The sequence below is a fragment of the Staurois parvus genome, unplaced genomic scaffold (assembly GCF_062004578.1).
Source record: "Staurois parvus isolate SC_StPar_1 unplaced genomic scaffold, SC_StPar_1.0 ptg000574l, whole genome shotgun sequence".
NCBI lineage: Eukaryota > Metazoa > Chordata > Amphibia > Anura > Ranidae > Staurois > Staurois parvus.
In genome coordinates, this window is record NW_028318370.1 from 2,763,524 (window position 1) to 2,784,386 (window position 20,863).

At 45.0% G+C, this 20,863-nt stretch overlaps 1 protein-coding gene across 1 annotated transcript in view; it reads left to right on the forward strand.

Annotated features, from left to right (window-relative positions):
• Positions 1-20,863, forward strand: part of BCL9 (BCL9 transcription coactivator) — a 448,616-nt gene that overhangs the window by 229,978 nt on the left and 197,775 nt on the right. The gene's annotated exons all lie outside the window — the stretch shown is intronic.

Sequence of the window (20,863 nt, forward strand, 5' to 3'; positions counted from 1 at the left end):
TGCGTTTATATAGAGAAGTGGAGGCGTGTGTGGTACACGCCTTCACCGCATTTTTATTGGGAAGGTCATACACATCATATGTGGCCTACACCGCTTGCTAAGATCTAAAGAATTTTGCACCATACATACTGGTGCAACCATACGTTTATATCACTTTCTAGCGCTGCACTATTTGTTATGTTTTGTCAGTTTTAAGGTTTTAAGGTCTTCCTTTTTAGTGTATCAGCTGCTGTATCTGTTAGCGCTCACTGAACTCCCCCATTATTATATTGACTATAATATATATCATGGGTCTCCAAACTTTCTAAACAAAGGGCCAATTTACAGTTGTTCAGATTTTAAGGAGGCCAGACTGTGGCCAGTGGGACTCAAAATTTGTCCTGGCATTAGTGGGAGTAAATGGTATTCCATTTTTAGTATTAGGGGGAGGAATAATGCCCCATCTTTACTATCAGTTCAGAAGAAGGGGGGGGGGAAATAAGGGAAAAGGGAGAGGGGAAAATAAGAGAGAGTAAGAAAGAAAGGAAGTGATATTGAGAGAAAGGAAAGGAGAGATAGAGAGATAGTGAGGTAGAGATGAAAAGACATAGAGAGAAAGGGAGAGGAAAAAGGTAAAAGGGATCAAGAGAAATATGAAAAAAGAAGGGGAGAGAGAGAGGGAAGGAGAAGGAGAGAGGGAATAAGAAAGAAATGGAGATAGAAAGAAAGAAAGAAAGAAAGAGAAGGGGAGAGAGTGAGAGAGATGGAAAGAAAGGGGGGGAGAGATAGGGGAAAATAGAAAGAAATAGAGGGGAAGAGAGAGACGGAGAGATGGAAACAGAAGAAAAGAGAGAAAGGGAAAGAAAGAGATGAAGAGTAAGGTAGAAGGTGAGATAGAAGGAAAAAGAAAAGAAAGAGAGCAGGCCTGGACTGGCCATAAGGCACACCCGGGGGGTAACATGACTGCAAGGGGCACTGCAATTGCTAGGGGCACGGTGATCTAAAGGGGACCACATTGTAATCAATGGAGTGCCCCTTTACGGTGCAGTCCCCTGTATATCACAGTGCCCCTTTACACTACAGTACTGAGGAATGAATATTCCATCACCACCTGCTCCTGCAAACGCCCCTGCCAAGTCTGAAATGCCCAGACTTACTTTTTTGTCCCAGTCTGGGCCTGGGAGAGGGGGAGGAAAATAAAGGGGGGAGAGAGAAAGATGGATGGGAGGTGTGGAGAGGGGGAAGGAGAGAGAGAAAAAGAGAGGGGAGCGATAGAAAAAAGAAGAAAAAGAGAGAGGGATGGAAAGAAAGGGGGAGAGATACGGGGGAGGGGGAATATAGAAGGAGAGGGGGGGGGAATGAGAACGAGGGAAAGACTGAAAAAGAAAGGGAAATACAGAGAAGGGGAGAATGTGAGAAAGATTTAAAAAGAAAGGGAAAGTGGAGGGGGTTAGGAAAGATAGGAGGAAAAAGTGGAGAGAGACAGAGGGAGGGAGGAGAGAGAAAGAAACAGAGAGGGGGAGCGAGGGAGAGAGAAGGGGAAAGAGTGAGAGAGATGGAAAGAAATGGGGAGAGATATGGCCGGGGGGGAGAAAATATAGAAGGAAAACGGGGGGGGGGGGGAGAAAATGAGAACGAGGGAAAGATTGAAAAGGAAAGGGAAATACAGAGAAGGGGAGAACTTGAGACAGATTGAAAGAGAAAGGGAAAGTGAAGGGGGGGAGGAAAGATAGGAGGAAAAAGTGGAGGGAGAGAGAGGTAGGGAGAAGAAGAGAGGGGAAGCGAGAGTGAGAGAGAGAGATGGAAAGAGAGAGAGATATGGGGGGGGGGGGAATATAGAAGGAAAAAGGGGGGGGAGAAAATGAGAACGAGAGAAAGATTGAAAAAGAAATGGAAATACTGAGAAGGGGAGAATGTAAGAAAGATTGAAAGAGAAAGGAAAAGTGAAGGGGGAGGAACGATAGGAGGAAAAAGTGGAGGGAGGGAGAAAAAGAGAGAAAAAGAGAGGGGGAGCAAGAGAGAGAAGGGGAAAGAGTGGGAGAGATGGAAAGAAAGGGGGGGAGATATGGGGGGGGGGAGAAAATATAGAAGGAAAAAGGGGGGGGGGAGAAAATGAGAACGAGGGAAAGATTGAAAAAGAAAGGGAAATACTGAGAAGGGGAGAATGTGAGAAAGATTGATAGAGAAAGGAAAAATGAAGGGGGGGAGGAAAGATAGGAGGAAAAAGGGGAGGGAGAGAGAGGGAGGGAGAAAAAGAGAAAAAAAGAGAGGGGGAGCGAGAGAAGAGGAAAGCGTGAGAGAGATGGAAAGAAAGGGGGAGAGATATGGGGGTCGAGAAAATATAGAAGGAAAAAGGGGGGAGAGGAAATGAGAACGAGGGAAAGATTGAAAAAGAAAGCGAAAGTGAAGGGGGGAGGAAAGATAGGAGGAAAAAGTGGAGGGAGAGAAAGGGAGGGAGAAAAAGAGAGGAAAAGAGAAGGGGAGCGAGAGAGAGAATGGGAAAGAGTGAGACAGATGGAAAGAAATAGGGAGAGATATGGGGGGGGGGATATAGAAGGAAAAAGGGGGGAGAAAATGAGAACATGAGAAAGATTAAAAGAGAAAGGGAAAGTGGAGGGGGGAGGAAAGATAGGAGGGAGAGAGAGGGAGGGAGAAGGAGAGAGAGAAAAAGCGAGGGGGAAAGAGAGAGATGCAGGGGGCAGAGAGCGAGAGATCGAAAGTAAGTTAGGGGGAGGAAAAGGGTGAGGAAAACAAAGACGGGGAGAGAGACAGAGTGTTAAACCGAGGGAAAGAGAGAGAGGCGTCAGTCCTCGGAGCCGGTCAGAGGCCCGGTGATGTCACTGTGAAGATGATGATGAAGTCGAGGACTGGATCAATGCAGTGTTATCTGTGATCATGAACATTAATTTCAGCTGTGTGCTTACTGTCCGCCTTCATTGGCATTGTCATTGCTGGAAATAATGGTTGTCATGACAAATAACAATGGTGAATTGAGTGTGATGTCTGGTAGCCCAGCTTGTGCCCTGAACTGGAGCATTCTGGTGGGACGAGGGTTTGTTGAAGGATCGGAGGGCTGCACACAGACGGTCCCTACAACCTCCATCTGATTGCAGGCAAAGGGCGAGGTTTTCTAATCCCTATGTGGTCCCCCAAGTTCCCCCCAATGATATTGCCAATAATAGATGCGGATACCTCTGGGCACGTTAACACTGTGAACATGCTTAGAAGAAGGAAGACAGGGATGACCTCTTGTCCTGCTGCTCCTTCGTTATCCAATCACAGGCTGGGGGGCGGGGGGAGGAGAGGTGATGTTGCCCTTTTAACAGGGAGCCTATTGAATTGCAAAGGCAGTCATTTTTCTGCGCACAAAACCGATATGGCCGTATTTTATTAGCGGATCCCGGCACGGAGGGGTTAATTAGACCGGCTACATGTATGGCCTTTGGCTACATCTTCCACTATCAAGCAGTAAAACATGCAGTTAGTAATTAATGAGCCCGATGTGGTGAAGTGATTGACGGTAAAAACTGTTGCAAGTTAAGAATCGGCTACTGGTTGCCATGGCAATAATTGGAGTTGACGTTTAGGCCTTTCATTATTTTTTTTTTCTCCTTCTTATGAATGCTTTAGGCAGCCGTCCCCTCTAAAATAGCAATAGAACGCAGCCCCCGTCTCCCAGTGCAATGGTGTTTTTGACATTTGTTATTGTTCTCATGGGGGACTGTGACGGTGGACTCAGCGGCCATTTTGATCAGTTTTTAGGTGCCTTGCTCCCGGCACTGTCCCTTGTCGCTGTCTTACATTTGTTCGCACCCCCCCCTCCCCCACACCAACAAGGGACAGTTAAAGGATAGTTGGGGTTTGTTGTATGTCAGTGTCAGTTGGTTCCCTGGCTGTCATGCTGACCCATTGGCTTCATGTATGGGGATTAGAACCGATTAGAACTGATTTCCATGCTTGTCCTGAGTCATTCAGAGTCAAAGACGGCGAGGAACTGGCATTATAACACCTAACAATGGCAAGCACAGCAGGCCCCGGAGATGGCAGCTCAGCATTCTGGGGCAATCAGCGCTGTCCGTCTAAGGCCCCTTTCACACGGGCGTTCCGTATGTCCGTTTTTCATCTGTCCGTTTATGGATGAAAAAATGGACACCCATGTATATCTATGGACTAGCGGATGTAAACGGATGATCATCTGTTTACATCCGTTAATGTCCGCATCTGCTAACATCCGTTTATTTTTTTACAGAAGAAAACCTTATTTTTCTTTTGTTAAAAAAACAGAACAGACGGAAAATGGATGTAAATGGACAAAAACAGATATAAACAGATGTAAATGGACAAAAAAATGGATGAAAATGGATGTAAAAGGGCAAAAAATGGATGTAAACAGATGAAAAACGCATGTAAACTGATGAAAAAACAGATGTAAACTGATGTGAACTGATCCATGTTTTCCTGGAAAAAACGTGACTGAACTAATGAAAAAAACGGAATGGATTTGGACGCCCCTTTCACATGGGCGTTCCATATGTCTGTTTTTCATCTGTCTGTTTATGGATGAAAAATGGACACCCATATATTTCTATGGACTAGCGGATGTAAACGGATGATCATCTGTTTACATCCGTTAATGTCCGCATCTGCTAACATCCGTTTATTTTTTTACAGAAGAAAACCCTATTTTTCTTCTGTTAAAAAAACAGAACAGACGGAAAATGGATGCAAATGGACAAAAACAGATATAAACAGATGTAAATGGACAAAAAATGGATGAAAATGGATGTATACAGACAAAAAATGGATGTAAACAGATGAAAAACGCATGTAAACTGATGAAAAAACAGATAGAAAACAGATGTAAACTGATGAAAAACTCATGTGAACTGATCCATGTTTTCCTGGAAAAAAACGTGACTGAACTAATGAAAAAAACGGAATGGATTTATCCGTTTATGGATGAAAAATGGACACCCATGTATTTCTATGGACTAGCGGATGTAAACGGATGATCTTCTGCTTACGTCCTTTAATGTACGCATCCGCTAACATCCGTTTTTTTAACAGAAGAAAACCCTATTTTTCTTCCGTTAAAAAAACAATGGATGAAAAGCGGACGTAAACGGACAAAAACGGATGTAATTGGAGGAAAATGGATGCAAACAGATGTAAATGGACAAAAAACTGATGTTAACGGATGAAAACGGATATAAACTGATGAAAAACGGATGAAAAAATGGATTAAAAAAAGGATGTAAACTGATGATAAACTAATGTGAACTGATCCGTTTTTTCTTGGAAAAAACATGACTGAACTGATGAAAAAAACGGAATGCCCGTGTGAAAGGGGTCTTACACTGGAAGCTTTCTGTCAGGAGGAGAGAGCAGGGTGATCAGAGAGGTGACCTCCCTATAATGCTGCCACTCCTTTACTGTCCAAACAAAGAGAAAGTAGGGTCACCAAGCTGATTATGCAGACTAGCAGGGCAGTCTGAATCACAATTCCTGAACAGAATTACAATCCTGCGGCAGGAAGAACCATTCACACATGTATTTCAGCTGCGTGTTTAAAGTGGTTATAAACCTCTGATGTGAAATACGAACAAAGCATATCCCTCTATAGTTTGTACTTGTCTCAGTCCGGAGCGCTAAGTATCATTTCTGTCTCCTGCCTGCTTCCTCTGCTATCTACATGAGTCACTTCTGACAAGTTTTCCTGACACCAAGAGAAAAATGGTGACAGGGGAAGGACCTCCAGCAGACAACCTGTGATTGATGGCCTCAGCTCTGTACCTGTGAGCTGTGTGAAGGGGGTGGGGGTGGACCTTCTCTCCAGTCAGCTCTCAGAGCTCTCCTCACTGATGTAACTTCAGCTCTCAGCCCCCTGCTTTTCAGAGCTGAGAGATCCTGTATAATTTCTGCACTCTCAACAGATGGAGAGAAGAGAGTGCTGCAGATAAACAGGTACAACTCATGCAGGAGGATTTGTTTCATCTCTGTGTATCACCTAAGGCCGATCACGTCACTGGGTATATGTGAGGGTGTACAACCACTTTTAAGTATTTAACTGGAGATGGGCTTTAAAGTAGATCCAAAGCCTATGTGGACACATATGTGAACTGCGTGTCATAAACATTTGTTATGGAGCTTTTATAATATCACTTTCACCTTTTTTCAGTCATTCTCGCATCCCAGTGCTGCTGATCTCCTCTAGCCCTTTGCAGCCACGTCCTGTCCACATGCACTTGCTCCAGCATTAGCTGCATATGATTGTTTTAGACCAGCAGTGCCAATGGTGGACAGTGTCAGTATGTGTCAGCATGGACGTTTATAGCCTCCACTGGGGGTGAATGTGACAGGATGCACAACCACCAGGGGGGGGGGTTTCAGCAGGAATGTGGGGGAATGCAGTTTCGGCACCTCCAGCACTGAATGTATATAATGACAAGAGGTTCTGGGGTGTGCTGGAGGGTGTATTGCTGCTGGCTGCTGTAGGATCTATTGTTGCTGGAGGGGATCTATTTTTGTGTAATGGTCTATTGTTGCTGGGGGGGGGCTTATGTTGCTGGAAGAGATCTACTGCTGAAGGAGGGGGTCTATTGTTGCTGGCTGCTGGAGGATCGATTGTTGCTGGAGGGGATCTATTTTTGTGTGGTGGTCTATTGTTGCTGGGGGGAGGCTTATGTTGCTGGAACAGATCTACTGCTGAAGGAGGGGTCTATTGCTGCTGGCTGCTGGGGATCTATTGTTGCTGAAGGGGATCTATTTTTGTGTGGTGGTCTATTGTTGCTGGGGGAGGCTTATGTTGCTTAAAGAGATCCACTGCTGAAGGAGGGGTCTATTGCTGCTGGGGATCTATTGTTGCTGAAGGGGATCTATTTTTGTGTGGTCGTCTATTATTGCTGAGGGGAGGCTTATGTTGCTGGAACAGATCTACTGCTGAAGGAGGGGTCTTTTGCTGCTGGGGATCTATTGTTGCTGGAGGGGATCTATTTTTGTGTGGTGGTCTATTGTTGCTGGGGGGAGGCTTATGTTGCTGGAAGAGATCTACTGCTGAAGGAGGGGTCAATTGTTGCTGGCTGCCGGGGGATCTATTGTTGCTGGAGGGGGTCTATTTTTGTGTGGTGGTCTATTGTTACTGGGGGGAGGATTACGTTGCCGGAAGAGATCTACTGCTGATGGAGGGGTATATTGCTGCTGGGGGATCTATTGTTGGTGGAGGTCTATTGTTGTGGTGGATCTATTCTTGCTGGGGGTTCAATTGTTGCTGAAAGGGATCTACTGTCGCATAAGGGAATCTTTTCCTGCTGACTGCTGGGAGATCTGTTGTTGCTTGGGTGGTATTTTATGGAGGCCCATTGTTGTCGGGGGATCTATTGTTACTTGGGGGGTCTATTGCTGCTGGTTCTGAGGGATCTATTTTACTGCTTTTCTTGTTATCATTAACAAATTCCATACAAATGACTTAGCACCACAAAATGATACGTGGCTCTGGCTCTGTATTCTTTAGAGGGCGTGGCACTGGGGGTGGGATCTAGGGACGGTGTTCAGAGGTGGGGGGGCAAGACAAGAAGTGACTCAGAAGGGGAGAGTTCCTGCACCTATTCTCTGAGATAAAAGCCCTGACAAGCACAATTGGGAGATGACTGTCACTCATAGATATCAATTTTTGACTTTTTGCTATTAACCCCATGACACCGACCGTACGCAAATATGCGGCCTCTCGGGCTCTGGGCCTTGATACCAAGCGGCCGACCATTTGAAAACACATATGTGCTGAGAGCGCGAGCCCTGCACTCTCCCAGCCCATATGTCTGTGTCTCACAGAAAGGTCCTGATCGCCCCTTGGGATCGGGACCTTTTCCGATCATGTGACCACCGTGGCTGCGACTCACGGCGGTCACATGACCCTACAACCCCACCCTGCCTCCCAGCGTCTGAAACCCCTTAAAGGGCCAGGAGGCGCCGGCGTGAAGAGGTAATACATGTCCGGTAAAAAAAATTAAAAATCAAATTTCATCATAAATTTAGACCGAAATGTATTCTGCTCCGTGTCTTTGCTAAAAAAAATCCCAATACGTGTAAATTAATTTATGAGAAAGTTATAGTGTCTACAAATGGCGGTATATATACTGGAATTTTTTTTTTTCTTACTAGTAGTGGCGGCGATATAGCGGGCATTCTGACACCGGGGAGGGAATCTCTCTTGGTCTACCTGACCTTGGCTTGGTATCAAGAGATCCCCGAACTTTCCACTTCTTAACCTCCCTGGCGGTATGATTCTTTCCGATTTTTGGTGCTGAAAGCGGTACATTTTTTTCCATGGAAATATGTAGTTTTTTTATTGTAGGCTGTAATTTTTAGGAATAACTCACTGAAATCTGTCCGAACAAGAGTCTAGTAAACATCCCGGGTATGATAAAATTTGAAACACAAAATCATAAATTATAATTTAATAAATAATCATAAAAAATAATAATATAATAATAATACATTTAATTCAATAATATAATCAAACCGAAAACACTGAAATTTGAAATATAGCGCCAAGTTCGCACATCGCTGAGCAATGTCGCAGAATCGTTTTCAGTGTCTGATGATGAATTTCTCTACGAATCATTATCACTCAATTCTGCAAGTGGTTCTGATTTACTATCGCTGTTCTCTAGCCGGTCTAAAACCGCTTTTGACGTAAAGGGACGCTTTTTGGACGCCATGGAGGTTTCTAAGTTTCCAGGCAGAAAGAACAGTAAAAATGCAGACAGGGCGCCGGACAAAGCACTCGGGACAAAATGTATGTGAAATGCATTGAAATAGCAATGTTTTACTATGTAATAATCATTTAAAAAAAAAAAAAGACATTTTTTAAAAATTTCAAACTTGCCACCGGTTCCGGCGCCCGTACGTCCCGACGTCACAGGGACTGGAACACAGAAGCCAGATGCCGGCATCGGCCGGAGGAGATGGCCGGGGACGCTGCAGGGGACACATCGTGGGAGCGAAGGACAAGGTAAGTGCTGCAGGGACTCCCTGAGCAACGCCGCATGGTAAGCCCGAGTGTAGTGTAGCTCGGGGTTACCGCTCTTGGTACTCAAATTTTACCCCGAGCTACACTCGGGAATACCGCTAAGGAGGTTAATAGGTGATATAACAGTACTGATTGGCATATTCAAGGCTTTGGGCATCTTTTTATGTCCTTTTCCATCTTTATAAAGTTCCATTACCTTGTTACGCAGGACTTTTGACAGTTCTTTTCTAATCCCATGGCTCAGTATCTAGCCTAGTCAGTGCTTCCACATAAGAGCTAACAAACTCATTGACTATTTATACACTGACACTAATTGCAATTTAAAAAGCCACAGATGTGGGACATTAACCTCTAATTGGCATTGTAACCCGTGTGTGTCACCTTGTGTGTCTGTACCAAGGCCAAACATTCCAGGGGGCGGAGACTTCTGATCCTGGGGGCGGAGACTTCTGATCCGGGCCATCTGGGTGATTTCTGTTATCATTATGATTAAAAAAGAAGCCAAACAACTATTTGATAATAAATGGCTTCATATGATCACCATCCTTCAATAAAAGATAATTTTTTTGGCATGATCAGTCATATTTTCAATATCAAAATTTCATAATTTCTGCCAGGGGATACAAACTTTTGAGCACAACTGTACGTGCGATCAGCTGTAAGTGGACACAGCTGATCACATGATAGAGCCGACGTCATCAACTCTTTACTGCAATTGGTGAACTGCTGTGTCCCAGGGACACAACGCACCACCTATCGCCGCGCCACGTGCCCCCGGGAGTGCGCATGCGCAGCTAGAGTGGGAGGATGTCATATGAACGAGAGAACCGCCGCCCTCCCATCATTTCCTTATATAGCGGGCAGGAGGTGGTTAAAAAAAATAAAGTGTTGACATGTTCAGCTTATATCAGATTTTAGTGACTGGCTGCATTTCTGCTATAGGCTGCGTTCACACTCATCCGTTCTAATGCTTTTGCGTGAAAAAAAAGCGAAAGAAAAACGCATGACCATGTATTCCTATAGAACTCTTCACACTCATCCGTTTTAATGCTTTGCGTTAAAAAAAAACAGAAGAAAAACGCATTTATTTATTTATTACAGATACTTATATAACTCCATCAATTTACGCCGCGCTTTACATATATATTGTACATTCACATCAGTCCCTAACCCTCAAGGGGCATACAATCTAAGGTCCCTAACTCACATTCATACATACACACAGGGGCGGACTGACAACTCATGGGGCCCCCGGGCAATAGGGGATCATGGGGCCCCTGTGTCCTTGCCCAAACTGAAAAAGCCTATGAAAAAGGTACCAGGGGCATCTCATGGGGCCCCCTACTGACCCCGGGCCCTCGGGCAGTGCCCGAGTTTCCAAATGGTCAGTCCACCCCTGCATACACATACTAGGGCCAATTTAGACAGGAGTCAATTCACCTACCAGCATGTCTTTGGAGTGTGGGAAGAAACCGGAGCACCTGGAGGAAACCCACGCAGGCACAGGGAGACCATGCAAACTCCAGGCAGGAGGTGCCATGGCTGGGATTCGAACCAACAACCCTAGTACCGTCAGGCAGAAGTGCTACCCATTTAACCACTGTGCTGCCCATGACCATGTATTCCTATAGAACTCTTCACACTGATCCGTTGCGGGTCAGGTGCGTTTTTTTACAATCCCGCTTGCTGCATTTTTGGTTCAGTTAAAAAAATGCATCAAAAACACACCTTCCCATTGAAATCAATGATAAACGCATCAAAAACGCACCCATGTTGAGTTTTTGGTGCGGTTTTTGAGTTACGTGTCCTGCAAAAAACACAGTAAGAACGCGGTACAAATGCGGCCCGTGCCATTTTTGCCGTGAAAGTAGCCATACTGTAGCTATAAATGGCGAGGTAAGGAATGCTCAGCAAATGCTACAGACGGAATATGTGAAGCTGGTATTTAATAGGATGAAGAAGCTGATATGACTCCCTCTGGACCTGAACCACGTGCCGTTCCTCTATACAGCACACAGACGTAGTAGCCGTGTCCTCAGAGGAACACAGAAGCTGCCGGGGGATCACGGAGTGTCTCATTTGGATCAGCGATGGAATAACTGAGGCCACTGCTGGGGATCTCGTTATCTCAGCCAGTCCGCGTTTGATGCTCTCCGGGATTCTCGCAGACTATTTCAGGCGCCTTTTATTACTCATTCCTCAGAGTCACATCACTTCCCTGATAGGTGGGAAATACAAACTGAGTCAACAGTGCTGCGGAGTGACAGTGGAGAGCATCAGTGTCGAAAATCACAGCAATGGTGTCTGCGGGCAAGGGCGGACTGACAACTCATGGGGCCCCCGGGCAATAGGGGATCATGGGGCTCCTGTATCCTTGCCCAAACTCAAAAAAGCCTATGAAAAAGGTACCAGGGGCATCCCATGGGGCCCCCTACTGACCCCGGGCCCTCGTGCAGTGCCCGAGTTTCCAAATGGTCAGTCTGCCCCTGTCTGCGGGCTTCTATGACATGTAAACCCGATCAAGATTGTACGCCCCTTGAACCCGGGTTCACACTGGTGCAGCGTTTTCTGTTCGAATTCCGCACCGCATCAGAATCGCTCCCCGTTCATGTAAACCGCTGCAAGTGTCTATGTTACGTTAACAACATCCCGAAATCGGTCCGCAAAACAGGGTGCGATGTGCAGAATCGGATCACCCATGCGATCCAATTCTAGTGCAGACCAGAAAAAGGGTCCTGCACGTTCTTAGTGCGGGTGCGGTGCGAATAAAGCCAATGCAAAATGTATGGATCTGATTGCATGACACACAAATTACATGTGATTTGCACGGGAATGTGGTGTGGTTCCTGTGCAAATCGCATGCGATATACCGCACCGCCTATATGTGAACCTGGGCTTAGGGATCGGGACTGATATGAATGTACAGTACATATGTAAAGTGCTGCGTAAATTGATGGCGCTATACAGAGGTGTCCCTAGGGTTGGTGTCACCCGGTGCGTTAACACTTGGTGTCACCCCCTCCGACGATCCCCGCAAAATGGATCGGATCTGCAGATTGAGCGTAATGGATCAGACTCTGATCTATTATGCTCAATCCGCAGATCCGATCCATCCTGCGGGGATCGTCGGCTTTCTTTGCAACTTACCTTTTTGTGGAGCGGTTCCGGTGTCACCCCGTGCGGTCGGTGTGACCCCGTGCGGACCGCACCCCCCCGCCCCTGCCTCGGGACGCCACTGAGACTATATAAGTACCTGTAATAAATAAATTAAATCTTATAAACTTTTGCATGGTAATATCATTTCAAAGTGTATCTGTAATCTAATAAAGAAGAACTCTCTTGACTGTGAAAAAAAGCTAAATGACCCAGTTTACAACCTGCCTTACTCTCTTCAATTATCTGCGTGTAATCAAGAGAAAAACCTTTATTCAAAGTGTTACTAAACCCACAACAGTACAATCAGTCTGTATATACAGTAAAGCATGTTTGTTATACTCACTGTGGAACCTAAGGGGTTAATCCTCTGCATTGTGTAAACATTCTGTTTGATCCTGTCTTCTCTGATCCTCCCCTTCTTCCAGTGTCCTCGTCTTATCTCCCAATAAGACATATTGTATGGAGACACTCTACACGTGCTCATTTTGGTGTGTATTGCTAGAGGGTTTTTTTTTTCCTGGGAGAGTGCATGTGATCAGCACAGGGCCAATCAGCACTGTCCAGACAGAGGGTCAGGGGTCCTGCATCCTCCTAGAGAAGAGCGAACACTGCTCCTACAAGCTTTAACCAGTGCTCTGCTGGACACTCATAGAAGTCACAAGACTGCTATATACTGCTGATAAGAAAAGGTATTTAGCAGTTTATATTTAGTAAAATAATTTCATTTCCATGTTGTGTGTACTGTGGGAGACCAGATATAGTGAATGCAGGGTCCACTAAGACCAGATATAGTGAATGCAGGGTCCGGGGAGACCAGATATAGTGAATGCAGGGTCCGGGGAGACCAGATATAGTGAATACGGGGTCTGGGGAGACCAGATATAGTGAATGCAGGGTCCAGGGAGACCAGATATAGTGAATGCGGGGTCCAGGGAGACCAGATATAGTGAATGCAGGGTCCAGGTAGAACGCATATAGTGAATGCAGGGTCCGGGGAGACCAGATATAGTGAATGCAGGGTCCGGGGAGATCAGATATAGTGAACGCAGGGTCCGGGGAGACCAGATATAGCGAATGCAGGGTCCGGGGAGACCAGATATAGTGAATGCAGGGTCCGGGGAGATCAGATATAGTGAATGCAGGGTCCGGGGAGACCAGATATAGCGAATGCAGGGTCCGGGGAGACCAGATATAGTGAATGCAGGGTCCGGGGAGACCAGATATAGTGAATACGGGGTCTGGGGAGACCAGATATAGTGAATGCAGGGTCCAGGGAGACCAGATATAGTGAATGCGGGGTCCGGGGAGACCGGATATAGTGAATGCAGGGTCCAGGTAGAACGCATATAGTGAATGCAGGGTCCGGGGAGACCAGATATAGTGAATGCAGGGTCCGGGGAGACCACATATAGTGAACGCAGGGTCCGGGGAGACCAGATATAGCAAATGCTGGGTCCGGGGAGACCAGATATAGCGAATGCAGGGTCCGGGGAGACCAGATATAGTAAATGCAGGGTCCAGAGAGACCAGATATAGTGAATGCAGGGTCCAGGGAGACCACATATAGTGAATGCAGGGTCCGGGGAGACCACATATAGTGAATGCAGGGTCCGGGGAGACCACATATAGTGAACGCAGGGTCCGGGGAGACTGGATATAATGAACGCAGGGTCCGGGGAGAGCGGATATAGTGAATGCAGGATCCTGGGAGACCGGATATAGTGAATGCAGGGTCCTGGGAGAGCAGATATAGTGAATGCAGGGTCCGGGGAGACCAGATATAGTGAATGCAGGGTCCGGGGAGATCAGATATAGTGAATGCAGGGTCCGGGGAGACCAGATATAGCGAATGCAGGGTCCGGGGAGACCAGATATAGTGAATGCAGGGTCCGGGGAGACCAGATATAGTGAATACGGGGTCTGGGGAGACCAGATATAGTGAATGCAGGGTCCAGGGAGACCAGATATAGTGAATGCGGGGTCCGGGGAGACCGGATATAGTGAATGCAGGGTCCAGGTAGAACGCATATAGTGAATGCAGGGTCCGGGGAGACCAGATATAGTGAATGCAGGGTCCGGGGAGACCACATATAGTGAACGCAGGGTCCGGGGAGACCAGATATAGCAAATGCTGGGTCCGGGGAGACCAGATATAGCGAATGCAGGGTCCGGGGAGACCAGATATAGTGAATGCAGGGTCCGGGGAGACCAGATATAGTAAATGCAGGGTCCAGAGAGACCAGATATAGTGAATGCAGGGTCCAGGGAGACCACATATAGTGAATGCAGGGTCCGGGGAGACCACATATAGTGAATGCAGGGTCCGGGGAGACCACATATAGTGAACGCAGGGTCCGGGGAGACTGGATATAATGAACGCAGGGTCCGGGGAGAGCGGATATAGTGAATGCAGGATCCTGGGAGACCGGATATAGTGAATGCAGGGTCCTGGGAGAGCAGATATAGTGAATGCAGGGTCCGGGGAGACCAGATATAGTGAATGCAGGGTCCGGGGAGAGCAGATATAGTGAATGCAGGGTCCGGGGAGACCGGATATAGTGAATGCAGGGTCCGGGGAGACCGGATATAGTGAATGCAGGGTCCGGGGAGACCGGATATAGTGAATGCGGGGACCGGGGAGACCGGATATAGTGAATGCGGGGTCCGGGGAGACCGGATATAGTGAATGCAGGGTCCGGGGAGACCGGATATAGTGAATGCAGGGTCCAGGTAGAACGCATATAGTGAATGCAGGGTCCGGGGAGATCAGATATAGTGAACGCAGGGTCCGGGGAGACCAGATATAGCGAATGCAGGGTCCTGTGAGACCAGATATAGTGAATGCAGGGTCCGGGGAGACCAGATATAGTGAATGCAGGGTCCGGGGAGACCAGATATAGTAAATGCAGGGTCCGGGGAGACCGGATATATTGAATGCAGGGTCCGGGGAGACCAGATATAGTGAATACAGAGTCCGGGGAGAACAGATATAGTGAATGCAGGGTCCGGGGAGACCAGATATAGTGAATGCAGGGTCCGGGGAGACCGGATATAGTGAATACAGAGTCCGGGGAGAACAGATATAGTGAATGCAGGGTCCGGGGAGACCGGATATAGTGAATACAGAGTCCGGGGAGAACAGATATAGTGAATGCAGTGTCTGGGTTTAGGAACACTTTAAAGTGGAGTCTCAGCTCAAAAAAAAAAAAGTCAGCAGCTACAAAAACTGTAGCTGCTGACTTTTAAAATACAGACACTTACCTGTCCCATGATCCAGCAGTGTCCTCACTGCGGCTGATTTCTTCTCTCCCTGGCACCGGCATCTTCAGTGTGGGCACCCACCTGTGACAGCTTGCAGCTTCACAGCCGGGTGCCCACTGTGCATGCGTGAGAAGCGCTGCACCCTGTGAATGGTCCCATAGTCTTCTGGGACCTGTCACATGTCCCAGAAGACCACAGGGAGAGAGGGGGAGGGAGGACAACTTCCGCTTCCGATCGCCTAGGCAATCGCAGCGGAAGTGGGAGCGGGTACCTGTCAAATTCGGGTAACCGCCCCCCTCCCCCCGCACCCCAAAGGTGCCAAAAGGGAGCGGGGGACAAAGACTTAAAGTAGAACTTCTGCTTTTGGGTGGAAACTCCACTTTAAGATGCTACAGCTGTTCTCCAGTTTCAATGCTTCTTCCCTCATCAAAGCCCAAATTGTGGGCGTTTTATTTGTTGAGTGACAGCAGTGCTTGGTTGCCGCCGCCCCCATGTCAGGAACACACACTGAGCTCGTTGACGTCGTCCGAGCTGACGGACACATGACCCTAACCACAAGTAACCCTGAGGTGTGTGGCTACCTGTGACGAGTGGCTCAGAAACCAACGGTAGACTGACAGCAGCTGCCGCTATTCACATGCACCTGTCATTCCAGCAACAAGAATTCACTGGTTCTTACTGATAGAATCTGGTGTATGCAGACAAACGGCCATGTGAAGGAGGCCGAATACTACAATAAAGTGGATATAAAGGTGGGAAGGAGTCTTACCTTAATGCGTTCACCACTCGCCCTCCTGAGGATCTACCCCCCTTCCTGACCGTTACAGCTCTGTGTTACTTTAACTGACAATTGCACGGTCATGCAACGCTGAACCCAAATGAAATTTACGTCCTTTTTTCCCACAAATAGATCTTTCTTTTGGTAATATTTGATCGCCTGTGTGTTTTTAAATTTTTTCACTATAAACAAAAAAAGACCAAAAATTATGAGAAAAAATACAGTATTTTAAACTTTTTGCTACTAAACATGTCCAGTAAAAAAAAATTTAAAAATCAAATTTCGTCATAAATTTAGACCAAAATGTATTCTGCTCCGTGTCTTTGCTAAAAAAAAATCCCAATACGTGTAAATTAATTGGTTTACATGAAAGTTATAGCGTTTACAAATGGCGGTATAGATACTGGAATCTTTTACTAGTAATGGCGGCGATCAGCGACTTATAGTGGGACTGTGGTGGGCATTCTGACACTGGGGGGGAAATGACTTGGTGTCAGTGACACCAATACAGTGATCAGTGCTAATGAAAAGCACTGACACTGTACTAATGGCACTGGGCAGGAAGGGGTTAACATGTGGGGCGATCAAAGGGTTAACTGTGTGCTGTTTTACTGTATGCTGTGTGAGTGCTTTTCACTGCAAGCATACTGCTTTGTATGGCTCTGCTATGCTATGCAATTTACAGCCGTTTTTCACCCATTTTTCATCAGTATACATCTGTTTTTTCATCTATTTTTCATCAGTATACATCCGTTTTTTTCATCAATATACATCCGTTTTTTCATCCGTTTTTCATAGTTTACATCCGGGGGTTTTTTTTTTTTTTGTCTGTTTACGTCCGTTTTCATCCTTTTTTTGCCTGTTTACATCTGATTTTCATCCTTTTGTCATCAGTATACATCCATTTTTTCATCCATTTTTCATCGGTATACATCCGTTTTTTCATCAGTATACATCTGTTTTTTCATCAGTATACATCCGTTTTTTCATCAGTATACATCTGTTTTTTCATCAGTATACATCCGTTTTTTCATCCTTTTTTCATCAGTATACATCTGTTTTTTTCATCAGTATACATCCGTTTTTCATCCATTTTTCATCAGTATACACCCATTTTTTTACCCATTTTTCCTCAGTATACATCTGTTTTTTCATCCATTTTTCATCAGTATACATCAGTTTTTTTCATCAGTATACATCCGTTTTTTCATCCGTTTTTCATCAGTTTACATCCGGGGTTTTTTTTTTTTTTGTCTGTTTACATCCGTTTTCATCCTTTTTTTTTGTTGGTTTACATCTGTTTTTCATCCGTTTGTCATCAGTTTTACATCCGTTTTTTCATCCATTTTTCATCAGTTTACATCCGTTTTTTCATCCATTTTTCAGCAGTATACATCCGGTTTTTCATCCATTTTTCATCGGTATACATCCGTTTTTTCATCAGTATACATCTGTTTTTCATCCGTTTGTCATCAGTATACATTCGTTTTTTCATCCATTTTTCATCGGTATACATCTGTTTTTTCATCCATTTTTCAGCAGTATACATCTGTTTTTTCATCCATTTTTCATCAGTATACATCCGTTTTTTCATCAGTATACATCCGTTTTTTCATCAGTAAACATCCGTTTTTTCATCTGTTTTTCATCAGTTTACATCCGGGGGGGTTTTTTTTTGTCTGTTTACATCCGTTTTCATCCCTTTTTTTGTCTGTTTACATCTGTTTTTCATCCGTTTGTCATCAGTATACATGCGTATTTTCATCAGTTTACATCCATTTTTTGTTTTTTTTTGTCTACATCCATTTACATCTGTTTTTCATCCGTTTACATCCGTTTTTCCTCCATTCCCTTTTTTTTTTTACGGAAGAAAATAGGATTTTCATCCATTCAAAAAAACGGATGTTAACAGATGCGGACATTAACAGATGTAAACAAATGATCATCCGTTTACATCCGCTAGTCCATAGAAATACATGGGTGTCCATTTTTCATCCATAAACGGACAGATGAAAAACGGACATACGGAACACCCGTGTGAAAGGGGCCTTACTGGATATACATAAAGGTTTACAACCACTTTAAGTCAAAAAGCTGTACATATTTCTGTCTGGTGGATTAACAATCTGATCGTTCCATATTCTGGTCGTTTGTATGAAAAATAAAAGGAATGTGTGGCCGGTCTTTTGATCAGTTTTGAGCAATTATGTTTTTTAGGTCATGATTGGACAGTTTGGATAATGTTTTTGTTTTATGATGTGGTTGACGCATTTATGATATAATGAAACATTTGCTTTCAAGCTTTTGTTAAAGATTGAATGGACACGGCGTGACTTTCAATTTTGGTTCTCATGTGGATGAAATCAAAGGAGAAATGTGTGTGTGGCATCACTAAAAGAAAATATTCGATGATATCAAACATTTCTTCAAACAACTGATGCAAAATTGATGCATGCATGGCCAGTGCAAGTGTACCAGTGAGGATAAGGCTAGGTTCACAACGTGCGTTTTGCATTTGATCCATTTCTACAGTGCATTTTGCGTTTTTGCACATGCATTTTTGAAGTGTTTTTTATGTGTTTTTTTTTCAACTTGTTGCTAGGCAGATTAAAATGCAAAACGCGTCAAAAACCAACTACATAATTTCCTGCAGCATCTCCATTGAAGTCTATAGAACCAAAAATGCAACGTTTTGCATTTAAAAAAGTCCCTGACCCTTTCCAAAACATGCACCAGGTGAAAACGTGAAGATGTGAACCTGTCATAGGAAATCATGTTAAATGGACTGCTGCGCGTTTCTGCAAAACGCAGCAGAATACACATAGGTGTGAACCTAGACTAATGCAGGCCATAGACGAGTCGAAAATCGTCCAACTTTTCGGCTGAAAAAAAAATCGGACAGTTTTCGCACTGTTAGTGGGTTAATTGGTCAGCCATTTTTCGGGATTTTGGCACATTTTTTTTATCGGTGAAGTTGGAAAAAAATTGGCTGATTTTCGCACCGTTAGTGGGTTAATTGGTCGACCGTTTTTCGGGATTTTGGCACATTATTTTAATCGGTGAAGTTGGAAAAAAATCAGCCAATTTTGCCGATCAGTTGATTTTCCCGGCAATGATGAGCAAATCGGCCGATCTTTTTACCGATAAAAAATCTGCGCATGAGCCGTGACCTGCAAGAAGAAGAAAAGAAGAAGGAGAAGAAGAGGAAGAAGAAAAAGAAGAAGAGGAAGATGAAGAAGAAAAAGAAGAAGAAGAAAAAGAATTCCAGTCCGCTATTATGTTTGACATGAAAAGTATAGCGGTTGCAACAATGTATCTATTTGTATCCGAATAAAACATCTGTATCTGAAATGGATACAAATGGATACATTGTTGCAACCACAATACTTTTTCATGTCAAATATAATAGCGGAGCTCTCTGCAGGGACAGAAGTAATTAAATGCCGGCCGTAGACGGGACGAAAATCGGCCGATGTTTTTTACCGTTGGTGGTAACGTCGGCCTATTGAACGACCGATTTTTCTTTTCTTTTTTAAAAAAAACGGCCGGTTTTCGACCCATCTATGGCCTGCATTAGACAGGGCTTCCAGTTACTGGGTGATACAAAGTTTCCTACAAGCTGCAGGTTCATAAAAGCGACTGATTTTCTCTGCACAATCCATGGCAGATAATTGAAGATAGAGGTGGAAATAAACATGAGTATTTGACGTGATTGTTCTATTACATGAAGGCGGACATAAAAGATCCACATTTAGGCCTGGTTCACACTAGTGTGATTTCAGATGCGATTTTAGTCACGCAGGATCACATGACAAATGGAAATCACCTTGTTTTCAATGGTGCCCATTCACATCAATGCAATTCAGCACAGAAAATTTTCCTTCACTATGGTGTGATTCCAGCCCAATTTTGGCCCCATAGAATATGCAAACCACGTCCAAAATGCAACCAAGTAGCACAACATAATCGCACGGATCAGAATCAGACTGCAGTAGTATGAATCCAGCCTTACTCCTTTTTGTCTTCATTAAGGGCCAGTTCACACCATGAAAACGCACTGCAGATGCATTCCGGATATGTTTTTGCTCACAGTTCACACCACACGCAGTTCCAGTGCAGTTTTGATGCAGTTTGCTATGTTCCAGTATGGTTCTGTGCAGAAAAAATGCAGCATGGACTGGAACTGACTGCACTGGTGTGAACTAGGGCCATTGGAATACATGGAAAACACTGTGCATGCATATTTGACGCAGAAAAAAAATTCACTGGTCTCTAGTACAGGGATAGGCTGTATTCTCAGTGATGTCAATGGTCTCTAGTGAATGGATAGTCTGCATTCTTAGTGATGTCATCGGTCTCTAGTGAATGGATAGGCTGCATTCTCAGTGATGTCACCACTCTCTAGTGAATGGATAGGCTGCATTCTCAGTGATGTCACCAGTCTCTAGTGAATAGATGGATAGGCTGCATTCTCAGTGATGTCACCGGTCTCTAGTGAATGGATAGGCTGCATTCTCAGTGATGTCATTGATCTCTAGTGAATGGATAGGCTGCATTCTCAGTGATGTCACCAGTCTCTAGTGAATAGATGGATAGGCTACATTCTCAGTGATGTCACCGGTCTCTAGTGAATGGATAGGCTGCATTCTCAGTGATGTCAT